The sequence below is a fragment of the Camelus dromedarius genome, chromosome 19 (assembly GCF_036321535.1).
Source record: "Camelus dromedarius isolate mCamDro1 chromosome 19, mCamDro1.pat, whole genome shotgun sequence".
NCBI lineage: Eukaryota > Metazoa > Chordata > Mammalia > Artiodactyla > Camelidae > Camelus > Camelus dromedarius.
In genome coordinates, this window is record NC_087454.1 from 12410107 (window position 1) to 12425037 (window position 14931).

Genomic DNA, 14931 nt, shown 5'->3' on the forward strand with positions numbered 1-14931 from the left:
CCACATACAAGTGATATTATAAGGTATTTGTCTTTCTCTGTGTGACTGACTTCACTTAGTATGATTATGTCAAAGTCCATCCATGTTTCTGCAGATGGTGTTATTTCATTCCTTTTTATGGCTGAGTAATAATCCATTGTGCGCGCGCGCGCGCACACACACACACACACACACACACACACACACACACAAACACACAACCAACTACTTTATCCAGTCATCTGTTTATGGTCATTTAGATTGTTTCCATGTCTCAACTATTGTAAATAGTGCTGCTATGAACGTTGAGGTGCATGTATCTTTTAGTTTTGTTATTGTAGTACAGTCAGTTTACGATGTTGTGTCAATTTCTGGTGTACAGCATAATGTTTCAGTCATACATATGCATACTATTTGTTTTCATATTCTTTTTCACTATAGGTTACTACAAGATACTGAATATATTTCCCTGTGCTATACAGAAGAAACTTATTGTTTATCTATTTTATATATAGTAGTATCTACAAATCTCTAACTCTCAAAATATGCAATATTTTAATCACTGTTCTCTTGTATATAGGGTGTCATTTTTTTTTCTAGCTATTTTACATACTTTATCTTTGATACTTAATAGTTTGGTTATGATGTATGTAGGCATGGTTTTCTTTGAAATTATCTTATTTAGATTTGCTAAGCTTCTTGAAGTGTATATTTGTATCTTTCATCAAATTTGGGAAGTTTTTCATCATTATTCCTTTAAGTATCATTAGTTCCTAATCTAGTCCTAATGGGACTCAAATTATAAACACTTATTATATTTTATATTGTCTTATAGGTGCTTAAAATTCAGTTCATTTTTAAACCAATCGTCTATTTTTCAGATTAGATGACTTCTATGAACTATTTTCAGTTTAAATGACTCTTTTAAAAAAAAAACCTCCATCCTGATATTAAGCCCTTATTAAATCCAATACATTTTAAAATTCAGATAATTGTATTTTTAAATTCTTAAATTTCCTTTGCATCTTTATATAGTTCCATTTCTCTGCTGAGATTTTCTGTCTGTTTATGTATTTCAAGGATCTTTTCCTTTCCACATTGTTCATTGTTGTGGAAGCTGTTTTTAAATCTTTAATTATTCCATCATCTGGAATAATTCTTTGGCATCTATTCATTGTCTTTTCCCTCAAATTCTCCAGCTTCTTTGTATGTCGAACAATTTTGGAATATACCCTGGTGATTGTTGTGTTGTGTAGCCACTGGGTTCCATTACAATTCTCTGGAAAATCTTGATTTTTTTTAAGCTGGCTGTCAACCCAGTTAGATTCAAACTAAGTTTTCTCTCACCTTACGTGGTTAGTAGTTCAAATCTCAGTTTAGTTCTGGAAGTCTTTGTTATGCAGTTCAGAATTTCCATTTGATTTTTAAAAAATATATTCAATTGTCTTTGAAATTCTGTATTTTATAGTCTGTCATTGTGCATTTTAACCACAAATGTCTTAAATTCTGTGTCTGATAACTCCAGTATCTCCACTTCTTCAGTCTAATTCTGCATATGTTTTTCCTCTCGATTTTTCACCTTAAATCTGTTTTACACTTACGTGTATAGTACTTGTTATCAATATTCGTCAGATTTTCCAGGAATTCAACTACAACGTAAATACAAGAAAGATTTTTTCATTGCATTATTGGTAACTTTACCAAAAGCTTTACATTTTTTAAGGAAATTATGTCATCAAAGGCAGTGCTGCGTATGGTATTTGTGTCATCAGTCCACATGTCTGCTGGACTACATTGGCCTATCTATTAATTGAGGTTCTACATGTACATGTGGGTATAAGCAGTGGTTTTCTTCATTATGTCTTCTGGCTGGTGCCTGATACTGATTGGTGCCTGAGTATTTACATATTGAGATATATATTATCACCGGTTTCTTTTATTCTACTTCATCTTTATTATTTTTATATTATTTTACTGTTTTTCAAAAGTAAATGTGTTGTGATGGGTTAAATATCTGTAAATTTTATTTCAGGACCATACAAATTCATTACAAAATCAATTTTATAAAAAGAAGGTGTTATGTTCCATAGTGTCACGGGCTGGAAGCATTGTTTTAACATGTATATTTCCATTCCATAATAATCATTCTGACAGCTATGCAGCAGATGTATCTGCCAGGGATCAAAAGGCAGGGTGACTAATTGAGTGACTACTATAGTGTAGACCATGTAAGACAGAGTTCTGAACAAGTTAATATGTGTAGAAGTGAACAGAAAGAGATGTAACAGAGGTATTTTTAGGAAGTACAATGCAAAAGGAATAGAAGTTGGGAGCAAATCCAAACTGGGAAAATGTTGTATCCTAATGTGGAACTCAAGTACATATATATGTATATTTTAACCCAAAAGATTAGGTTTGCTTAGTCCTAGAAATGTGAATGTACAACAAGGCAGCTTTGTTGTTTTTTTCTAGCTCAGTGGAAAGTCTTGTTTCTGCACCTAGGTATAGCCCATAGACTCTAAAAATACACATATGCCAACAGAACTCAGTATCTTCTCAAGAAAGCATTTATCTTTGTGCTCTTCTGTCACAATTGATGGTTGATGACATCATCAACTATCTAGTTGTTCAAACTGAAAACCTCAGAGTTATTTTTTTCTCGTAACCATCACTCACCTTTCATCAAGTTCTGTTGGCTATTCTTCAGAAATGGCCATTGCTCTTATTTGTCTCCTTAATGCCCACTCTACCAGCTGTGGGTCTTCCCCATCTTTTGTGTAGCCTCTTGCTACTGCCTTCTATGGAGTTTACCTGCCTCCAGACTTTACAACCAAAACTGATTCTGTACATGGCTGCAGACTTGTTAAAAAACCCAATCTAATCAACCTCTCCCACCAACATAAATGAATCAGAGCATCCATTCTGACTTTCTTTTGTTTTAGATTAAACATTTATGACTTTTTATACTTTAAAATTATTTCTAAAACATTTTTTTATCATACCTTCTAACTGTTCTTTGTCCAGCCCTTGACTATCATTATAGCGAATCAGTTTGAGTTCTCCAAGTACTTCCTGGACAATTACATTTCTATATCTTCATTTACTTCTTGCATTTTAGAAGATTAACACTAGATTTATTTTCCCTTGTCAATTATGGATTAAATAGGGTGCTTATGATTATTTCAGTTGAAGATGTTGGGCATCATGCTGTTGGTAAGGAACATAATTGCCTGTCATACCCCCTTATTGCCATATGGAAATAAAATTTAACTTGTATCATTTGACCTCCTGCTCTGTCCTAGAGCACGATTTTCTTAAGACTGACAACTGTCTATTTCTCAAAAATCAGTCAAAATTAGTAAATTATGCCTGCTTAACAGACTGTAGCTTTTAACAAAGCACATGAAATGTGTTTAGCTTAATCAACTATTATTGGGAATGATGATCATTGTCAAATTGCTCCAAAGGAAAACAAACCAACAAACTTGTAAACATGTGCTTGGCACAGAAATTTGGCTTAATTGAACTAAATTTTTAAAGAGAGAGTGTGAAAGAGAGCTGGAGTGAGAAGCATGTTTGATGAAGGCTAGAAAATCTACATGTCAGCAATGATAAACTTGTTATTTAATAAGGTTAATAATAGATGAAGTCCCCTAAAGATGAATTGTTATCACAGTTGACGACTGTTTTATTAAAATGTTAATGGCCTGAGGCAAAAGCAAACTGCTCTCTTAATCTGCCAGAAGAACTGCTTTTTTCAGGAATTATCATACCCCACAGCACATGGGATTTGAGCAAGCCATAATAAGCATATTTGAAATTTGGACCAGACACAGCTCCTGAGATCTTAACTTGACTGAACTACGATGCATTTCACATGCTCATTCATGGTCAGGCTTCTTCCTCCTGGTGGCAAAATATATGACACTGATTTTTGCACATGGAACTCTATTGAAAGAAGCTTCTATAGTTTAATTTTGTTTTTCTTTCTTTTCTTTTCTTTTTTTTTTGTTTTTTGTTTGTTTGTTTGTTTGTTTTTCTTTTCAAGGTTGAAGGAAGTAGCTAGTGAGATTTTTTTTTTCCTCCCCTCTCCTCCATGTACGTGATAAGCAGGCCAAGGGCATTTTCTAGTAAACGTGATTGCCCGCACCATACAATGCACCTTTTCCATAATGGCTGGAATAAAAATAAAAGTATTCAGCAGCCCCTTCAAGGACAATCAAGTGAGTCAACCCAAAGTTGACTGTGTATAACTGTGATGGATTACATTGTGATTTGTTTGGGCCCATAATCAGAACCACAAAAGACCTCTGTCAGATAATGCTGTATCTCTAGCAGTGCAATATTAGCTCAGATCACAAAAGAAACAAAGTTCAAATTCAATTCTTTCTTATCAACATTTTCCACAGTTTTATCCTATGTAACTGCACATCAGTGAAAAATTCAACTCACAAATACATCATTACATTGACTGTTGTATTGTGCCTCTGAAAGAGGAGCAAAAAGAAATATTCAGTATCTTTTAAATCATAAGTGACTTTAAGGGGCCTGATGGTGGCGAGAAGGTGAAATTGACAGCTCCGAAAAACTGTCATATTAGGGTAAGTGTGGCAAAAACTCTCACAAGTTTAATATAAAGAAAAAATTGAAAGTCCCCAAATTGTGAGACCCAGGGAGGAACAAGTCTGTAATCAGTACTAGCAAAATGGACAGTGGCATCTGATCCTGTTTTATGCTTTGTATGGATTGGAGTGAATGGTGGAGTACAAAATTTTGATTCCATAGATGTTAATCTGTATTTTTAATGGTAGTATCTTTATTGTTGATTTTTCTGGCTATAAAACTAATCCATTGTTTAAAAATATTAGAAGCTTAGTTACATACTTTTCTCACAAAATAGTATTTCATGAATATATTTTCATGTTAATACATGTATCATTACATGCTGCGTTAAAAAGAAAAATGGATATATTTCAGCTTCTCCCATCAAAGGCAAAATCAACTCTTCCTCCCTTCCCTCCACCCTTCCCTCCCCTTGTCTCTCCCCTCCCCCTTCCCTCTCCTCCCCCCTTCCCTTCCCTTCCCTCCTCTTTTCTCTTCTCCTCCCTCCCCCCCTTCCTCTTTCTTTCCCTCTCTTTTCCTGTTAGAATTATAAAAATGTAATCACCTGATACTTTTCTTTATTTTGTATTTTGCTTGCTGTTTTGGAAGTTGTAAATACATATTTTATCTGCATTTTTTGGTTAAGAATTACTAAAAAGATTATTTGCAATTCAAAACAAAATTGTTTAAAGAAAAACACCACAAATGCTCACATACCCATTAACTAATGTAAGTAATAAAAAGTTATTAATAGAGTTAGACTCTACCAGTAGACTATTTCTTGTATACCAACTGCTCAGTACATATACCACAATTCATTTTTCTGTTCTTTATTTTTTTTTTTTAATATGTTTATTGAAGTATAGTCAGTTTACAATGTTGTGTCAGTTTCTGGTGTACACCACAGTATTTCAGTCATATAGGAACATACATATATTCATTTTCATATTCTTTTTCACCATAAATTACTACAAGACATTGAATATAGTTCCCTGTGCTGTATATAATATAAACTTGTTGTTTATCTATTTTATATATAGTAGTTAGCATCTGCAAATTTTGACTTCCCAGTTTTTCCCTTGCCACCCCCTTCTCTCCTGGTGACCATAAGTTTGTTTTCTATGTGAATCTGTTTCTGTTTTGTAAATAAGTTCATTTGTCTTTTCTTTCTTTCTCCCCTCCCCTCTTCTTTCTTTCTTTCTTTCTTTTCTTCCTTCCTTCCTTCTTTCCTTCTTTCCTCCCTCTTTCCTTTCCTTTCCTTTCTTTTCCTTTCCTTTTTAGATTCCACATATAAGTGCTATCATATGGTATTTTTCTTTCTTTTTCTGGCTTACTTCACTTAGAATGACATTCTCCAGGTCCATCTGTGTTGCTGCAAATGGCATTATTTTATTATTTTTTATGGCTGAGTAGTATTCCATTATATAAATATACCACAACTTCTTTATCCAGTCATCTGTTGATGGACATTTAGGTTGCTTGATTATTGTAAATAATGCTACTGTGAACATTGGGGTGCATGTATCTATTTGAATTGATTCCCTCTGGATATATGCCCAGGAGCGGGACTGCTGGATCAAATGTAGTTTTGTTCAGCCATTATGGAAAACAGTACAGAGATTTCTCAAAAGATTGTTCTTTAATTTTTTTAAAAAATGTGGATTATATTCGCTATATCACTTACAGTTCTGCTCAGAACTTTCTTTTACATGTCTTTTGGTATATACCCCTCCACTCTCTGATTTGTATCAATACCTAGAATTAATATTGCAGGTCATAGAATGTTAAAAAAAAAAAAAAAAAAAGAAAAAACAGTTTTAATAGCTCCTCCCATTTTCCAAAGTGCTTGAAACAATTTGTGCTTCCACTAGCACAGAATGAAAGTTCCTGTTACTCAGAAATCCTTGACAAAACTTGAAATTGTTAGTCATCTTAACTGTAGTCATTCTCATTGGTTTGTATATGTTTTCTTGGAGTTTTAATTTGTGTTTCTTTTATACATAATGATATTGAGAACATATTCTTGGCTTTTTTAACCATCTCAGTATTTTGTTTTTGTTATTTGATAACAAAAAATGTTGGGTTGCCTAATTTTTAAAATTTATTTGAATACTTTTTTATATATTAAGAAACAAGCAAAATTTACATTTTAACCAATAGTTTTTCTGAATTTGTGTATTAATGCTAATTGTTTGTTTATAGGTCTTGTGTGTTTTCTGTAAGTTTTATTTCCTTCCTTTTTCCTTTTTTTTTTTTTTTTTTTTACTAGCTATGACCTTTAATAAAATGCCAAATAGATGTAGTGATCTAGATCTGAGGGGGAAATTTGTATATTTTACCACTAAATGTGGTGTTTATTGTTTGTGTCATTTAGATATCCTTAATTGGGTTAAGAGAGTTTCCTTTCCCCCCTTGTTTGCTAAGAGTTTTATCATGAGTGGGCAATGATTTGTAATTAACTTTTTATTGAAATAAACATCCATACATGTAAGTGCACGAATTATAAGGATATAGCTTAAAAATACTAGTGAATCCACATTACCACTGTGCCTGGGTGTTATCTGTTATTTCCATTTCAGTATTATAGAAGGTATGGGGTAGTAGTGACACATCTTAAATTAACCTGCATTTTCCTATTGAATAATGAAGCTGAACACAGTTTTTCTATGCTTATTGACCATTTGGATATCCTTTACAGTAAAGTGTAGAATTTTTTGCTGAGTTTTCTATTTGGTTTCCTGAAATTTTTTGGATTGATTTATAAGTTTTCTTTATGTGTTCTTAGATTAGCCCTTTTCAGATATATGTATTGAAAATTTTTTAATCCACTCTGTGGCTTGCCTTTACACTTTTATTAGAGTATCTTTTGATAAAGAATCATATTTTATAATGATCTAATTTAATTTTAATTTATGGTTATTGATTTTGGGTTTTGTTTTTTTGTCTATACTAGCATCATGAAGTTTTCTCCTAAGTTACCTTTTAAAATCTCCCTTTTTCATGTGTGCAGTGAGATAATGGTCAATATTTTTTCCCATAGTGTTGTCTAGTTGATCTAGCACCATTTATTGAAAAAACCATTCATTAGCTACTGCTCTGCACTGTCACCTTTGTGGTGAAATCAGGTGACCATGAATGTATAGGTCTGTGGCTGGATTCTTTATTCTGTTTCATTGGGCCATTTTCCTTCCTATGCCAACATCAAATTGTCTTAAAGAGATTTATTCTAAATTTATACTAATTAAGGTCTCCTGCTTTGTTCTTTCTTTTCAATAGTGCCTAAGGACTTTGTTTTTTCCCTTAATTTCAGAATATGATTGTAAATTTGACAAAAAATCCTACTGCAATTTAAATGGATTACATGTAATCTATGATCTGTATGGGTAGAATTGATGATTTTACTGTACCATGAAATAAACCAAAAGCTTACAAAAGAAAGAGAAAATATAGACACAGGTTTCCCTGCTATCCAAACTAGAGCATTCCTTGTAAATTTTCATAAACCAAAATGGTATATAAGCAAAGAAGCAATTACTTTAGGATACATCTTGCTAACAGATGCACAAAATAAGTCGAGATATTGTGCTAATTAACTTCTCTATACATATTAACTATCTTTAACTGCTCAAAAATTTTGTAATATATATTGTGGTTTTTCTAAAAAAGAAAAATATGATGTTTAAGGAAATTGGGAATCATCTAAAGTCAAAAGTCATGAAGCTTGAATCTGAGAGCTAGTCTGTGGGACTGAAAAAAACCAGGCCCATTTCTTTTTTTAATCTTTATTATGTAAGTTACAGGTGTACCATATAGTGATTCACAATTTTTAAAGGTTATACTTCATTTATAGTTATTATAAAATATTGTCTATATTCCCCATGTTGTACAATATTTCCTTGTTATTTTATACATAATAGCTTGTACTTCTTAATCCCCTACTCCTATCTTGCTTCTCCCTTTTCCCTCTCCCCACTGGTAACCATTAGTTCTCTGTATCTGTGACTCTGCTTCTTTTTTGTTATGTTCACTAGTTTGTTGTATTTTTTAGATTCTACATATAAGTGACATCATACAGCATTTGCCTTTCTCTCTGTCTGACTTATTTCACTTAGCATAATGTCCTCCAAGTCCATCCATGTTGCTGTAGGTGGTGAAATTTCATTCTTTTTTGTGGCTGAGTAGTTTTCCATTGTATATGTAAACCACATCTTCTTTATCTGTTCATCTGTTGTTGGACATTTAGGTTGCTTTTATACAAAAACACTAATTCAATAAGATGGTGACAGCAGCATTATTTACAATTGCAAGGTTTATTTCTTTATCCCTAAACTTTGCACCCCGATGTTAACAGCATTATTTATAATTGCCAGGCTCATTTCTTTATCCCCAAATGTCTTTCATTTTCAGGTACATCTAAACTATCTAGGGATCTTATTAAAAATGCAGATTCTGAATCAGTAGGGATGGATTGTAAATAATGGCATTATCAAAAAATTCTCAGGTGATACCAACTCTGCAGATCCAAGGACCACACTAAGAGTAACAAAGCAGTTTATAATGTGTTGTAGGAAATTTGAACTAATAAACTAATTGGAATGCTAAATAACATTTCTAATAGAACCATAAAGAATAACTATGAAATATATACAGTAAATATGTTAAATATATCAATTTTTATACTTAACAACTCAGGTGTTTTCATGGAAGTTCTGAATTGCCTTTATGAATCTAGGTCTTAACTATAAAATAAAATCAGTATTTTCTTAGTCACTACAAGTTATGGATTTTTTTCTTGTTCTGGTGCATCAATAGAGATTAATTTTTAATGTCCATCATTGACTTAATTATGAATGAGCATTCACTAAAACAGAAGTAAAGAAGAATACCAAAAAAGACCAAGTTTAGTAATTCAGGTTTATTATACTATGAACTATAGGAGAAAGGAATGTATTCCCTCAAAAGGAATATTTTACCTTGAACTTTTTTACAGGTTGCTGTTACATATTGCCTAAAGATCACTTTTGAGTTGAGAAAGTAGTATTTTTATATATAGTAACCCAAGAATCACCCTGACCCCTATTCCTTACAGCTAAATAAACTGCAAAGCAGGCAGTCTTTGGTGTTCTGCCGGCAGGAGCATGGAGATAAGAATTCCCACTATGAACACTGTGTTATCCTTTTGCCACTATCTACTGATGAAACCTCAAAGGCCCTTTCAGACTGTCAGGGAAAGCACACACAAGGCGTTCTATGTGGATACGTATGGCAGGAAAGGACAGGGAGTTCTTGAATTCTACATCTTGTGAGTACCTGACTTTCATCCTTAAAGCACTTTGTGTTTCTGCTTTTGGATGTAGCACAGAATTGTGCTGCTGGGAAAGCTTCTGATAATAAAGGAAACACCAGGTGTGTGCTGCAACTAGAACTCAGGGGAAATTATTAGACTTCAGCATATGAGGCAGTACAGGGTCAAGTCCAGGGCTAAGTAGAAGAGAGCTCCGTGTTGATTAGCAAACAAACAACTTCAACCTATTGGGTCACAGGTGGCAGGAAACTTAGATTATCAGCAAAGGGAAATATGTATTACAGGGGAAGTGCTCAGAAGTGGAACATGTAATACTATTTCATCAGTTTGGTAAGAGTAGGGTGGGGAGGAAGTTGGACAGAATTCAGAAATGTAAATATCATTTAGATGCACAGATAATGAACACGTTAACTCCCGATCTTGATCAGACTCACAGAAGTGCCTATGAATTTGAAACCAAGTAATATTATTTAGAAACCTGGGTCATTTAATGTCATGAACTAGATTTAATGTGATGGCAAATACCAAGGCACAGGGATTCTTGACTCCTGGAGGGAATAAGAGTTTGCTGGGGTGTGTGCCTGGTGGACAGACATTTTCCTGAGAACTTATTTGTCTAAGGATGGTTCTTGATTTTTGAGGTATCTCCGCTAGAAGATCCTGACTAACCAGGTATGATTTCTAGAAGGGGGTCCTGGAAGAGAAGGAGAAAAAGTGTGCTGTAGTTGCAGGGAGCAGCCTGATATTGTCTCACTAACAAGGCCCTAGTGGCCCCTGCAGTGGTTACTCCACCTGCCCTAAAGCACAGACACTGCTGCTGGGTCCTTCCTTACCCAGGGGCTTTGAGATGGATATGAGATCATATTTATTGTGAGGTTTACCTTACAGAGTTCATACCAAGTACTCCGCTGGCATTGCTTATAAAGCTTCAGATCGCCTGGTGGAGAGACGTCAGAAAGTTTCTACTCTTTTTCTTCGCCCAGAGGTCAACCTATATCTTTCCAGATGTGGAGAAAAATCATTGGTTATGGAAATTTTTATATGAACGTGACTATGTCCAAAACAAGCCATTATGATACTGTGGTCTTCCTTAAACTCTTTTAGGTACATGTTCAGTTCTGGTTTAGGGTTTTTCATAACTTGCTCCTGTCTCTTTGGTCTCTACTGACAGTGAGCTTCTACTTAAAGGTGGAAAGATTTTAGGTGTGACGTATCTTAGCAGTGGTAAGTAGGGTTCAGGTTGCGCGCCAGTTCTGATCAGCTGGCGTAGCTCTCTAGAGCCCTGGACTGAGAAGGCTGCGGCTATGCCTGCAGGTCAACTGGAAAAACAAACGTCGTGTACGGTTTCCAATGTTTTCCATGGGAGAAAATGGGAGAAATGGCAATACATATTGATCCTGGCCATCTCTATTATTTTATAGGTGAGGAAACTCAGTTTAAACAGTGCAAAGTTTAAAGAGGTGAAATGACCTAGGAAGCCTAACTCCCACTTCTCCATTCTTCCCATTAGACTACCAGATGAGTACCTTTCACTTTTGATGACTGTATAGCAAATGAGGTAATGAGAAGGTGACCGTGGCTTGTTTATTATTATACACCGCTGGGGAGAGACTATGGAGTCACATGAATTTATCTCACACCAGTTTGTATCCCTTTCGTTCATCCATGCGCTGTCTCAGTGAAGATGTGCTATACTATTTGGAGAATATTATATGTATCAAACATGATCTGGAGACAACAACTTGATATTGGAATAAAAGAGACCTTTTGGGTAACATTTTGTAAGTTGAGAGGGAACTGTAGCTCTTTGGACCCACTGATTAATGAATTAATTTCATGAATTCATATAGGTGTAAATCAGAAGGCAAAGTAATGTAGTGGAAAAAAACATTGTAGTGGGGTCCAAACCACATAGCTGTCATTTACTTGCCTATAAAGCTTTAGTAAAGTCATTAAATTTCTCTAGGCCTTGGATTCCTCATCTGGGAAAAATAGGAGTGAGAAATGCATGCATTTATAATTATTGGAATAATGTGTTTAAAGCTTGTGACAGTGTGACTAATAAAAAGTAGCTGCTTAATATTAACTTTTGATATAAAATTTTACATAAAATTAAATAAAAAATAAAATTCCGGTTACTGGAATTTGGAGAGCTCCATTTAAAAATTTTCCTAATGCTCAGGCATCACAGCCTCTCCTAAATGCACTGAAAATAGTGTTTCCAGGGTCAGCATGAGCGCCTGCTGCATCCCTGCCTGGGAATCTTGTTAAAAATGGAGATTTTTAAGAGTCGTCTTACCCTAGACCTACTACACCAAAATGTCTGGGGGTGAAGCCTGTATTGTTTAACAGACTTTTTTCTTGTTGGGAGCCCCGATGACCCTTTTCACCTCCTTAGTTCTAAATCAATTGAGAAGCAGGTAAAAGGACTCAACATATTACACTGATTACTTTTAAGACTTATGTTGGAAGAGGTGGTTTATGCCTGTAAGCCTGCTTTCTACTGCCGAGCTCCAGAATGAGAAAAGCGTCCCCTTGGTCACAGGTAATGCTGAACTGGGAAGGCTCCCCACCGGGCTGCAGACTTCTAGAATGTGGGAGGGGAGAACGTAAGCCCTAAGGCCATCTCCACCCCTTGAGGAAGTGCAGGACCACCTGGGCTAACGTGCCACGTTTCTCGTTCAAAATCACAAGTAGGCCGCTTCCCTTCCTGCTGACAAGCAGAGTGTAGGGTTGCAGGCCAGAAACATGACTCCAATTTATATCCCTCCACATGAAAGGAAGCTTTATCTGCGAGGAAAAAACATCCACCACAGTGCCCTCACGCATCCTGAACAGTTTATACACACACTTTAAAGCACTCGTTGGTCTTGAGTCTCCATTTCTGTTCAGTAACCCTCTGTAGAGTATCCCAGCCTCACCCTAGCATAGACTGGATGACGCTGTGTGCCTGAGCTGTGTGCAGGGGCTGAGTGTGCAAATAAGAGTGGAGCCAGTGCAGTGTTGCTGCTGTGGCCCCCAGCTAGGGTTACGTGCGACTCTCTTCCCTGTCTCTGGACGCCTGTGACTGCTCTGATCTTCTCCCAGAACTGTGAGAGGCTGTGGCAAACGAGGGCTCGACATACTCTTGTCAGCTGACCATTTTTCTAAACACTAAACTTGAAAGAATAAGGTAAGTAGGGATAGAAGAGAAAATTAAGATGGACATAAAATAATAGGTATGAGAAGAAACAATTATTATTTAAGAACACAAATGACATGGAAAAATCTAGATAATCTGTTTCTCTCACCTAAAAGCCATAATATGCCAAGGATATATTTATTACAGATTCCCATGTATGGAATTTTTCTTATGCAGAATGTTTGCAATAAAGTCCATATTATGACTATTGATTGCCATTACTACTAACTCTATGAATTATAACATGAAACAGTAGAAAAAAAAAGGTGATTTTCTGTTTGAAAAATAAAATCCTAGAAATATAAGAATAGAGTATTTTATTGGATTATAATTGATTTACAATATTGTGTTAGTTTCAGATGTACAACATAGTGATTTGATATTTTCATACATTACAAAATCATCACCGTAAGTCTAGTTACCATTTGTCACCAAAGTTGTTACGATACTATGGACTGTTTTCCCTGTGCTGAACCCTGCATCCCTGTGACATTTATTTTATAACTGGAAGTTTTTACCTCTTAATCCCCTTCATCTGTTTTGATTGTCCCCCCGCCCTACCCATATCCCCTCTGGCAAACACCAGTTTGTTCTCTGTATCTGTGAGCCTGTTTCTGTTTTGTTTGTTTTGTTTCTTAGATTCCACGTATAAGTGAAATCATACAATATTTGTCTTTCTCTGTCTGACTTATTTCACTTATTTCACCTTTAGGTCCATTCATGTTGTTGCAAATGCCAATGGCAAAGTTTCAAGAGAACAGAGTGTTTCAGTGGTCTGGAAAGGCAAGGAAACAAGGGAGCTACCTGTCTGTTAACTTCCAATACCGTCTCCTCCACTAACTAGGATTTTTTTCAATAATAGACAAGTATAAATTATTTAAAATAGAGTTTGGCTGGGTGCTTGATCACAAGAAGGTATTTACAGCATACCTGATAAAAAGTATTAATCTAAAATAGGTAAGCAAATAGTTATAAAATACACAACAGAGAGAAAATTCTATAGAAAAAGGGGCAAATGAAATCGATTTACGAAAGAGAAACCTAAATAGTTGAGAAAAGTAACAAAGAGATGTTCAGCCTCATCGATAAAGAAATACATAAAAGTAAAGCTAAATACTAGCTTGTGTCTATGTGATAGGCAAAAAATAAATGTGAACAATATCAAATGCTGATGGGCTTGTGGAGAGGCTTGTATTGTCAGTCACTGCTAATTGTCATGAGGGCTGGTTCAGCCCCTTTGAAGAACACTTCAGTAGTGAAAGTAAGTTTCCAGTGCCCTGTGATTCAGCATTTCTCTTTTGGATTTTTCCCCGTGGAAAAATCCTGTACTAATATTTTTCTGCATGAGAACCTGTACAAAGATGAGGTATTTTGTTACAGTACTATTGATGGAAGCAAAGAGTTGGAGGTACTGTAGGTGACCACCTTGTGAAGAATAGAGAGGTAAAGTGCAGAATATGCACAAAAGGAATAATTTACAAGAGAAATAAACTAAATCTATGCACGGAAACATGGGCAGATTTCAAAAACATAAGGCTGCAGCGATAAAATATAAGAAATGTGAAATTAGTAGCAAAATAAAATTTATATATATTTAAAAATTACACAGAATGACATGTTTTCATAAATACACATGTAAGAATAAGGGCCTGAAAATGAAACTGAATATACACACCTTAAACATTTGAGAATGGGTATCTCAGGAGAGGGGAATGGAACTGGATAAAAGAGAAGCAGCAAAAAAAAATTAGGTCTCTTTGCTGCAGCATTATTTGTAATAGTGGAAAATGGAAAATGATCTAAAGACTCAGTAGTCAGGGAATGATAAAATAAATCATACCATAGCCAGATGGTAGCATATGAT

General features: G+C 35.0%; 1 long non-coding RNA gene across 1 annotated transcript in view; it reads left to right on the forward strand.

Moving 5' to 3' along the window:
• The window catches only part of LOC116147687 (uncharacterized), a 498674-nt gene that overhangs the window by 254717 nt on the left and 229026 nt on the right, over positions 1-14931 (forward strand). The gene's annotated exons all lie outside the window — the stretch shown is intronic.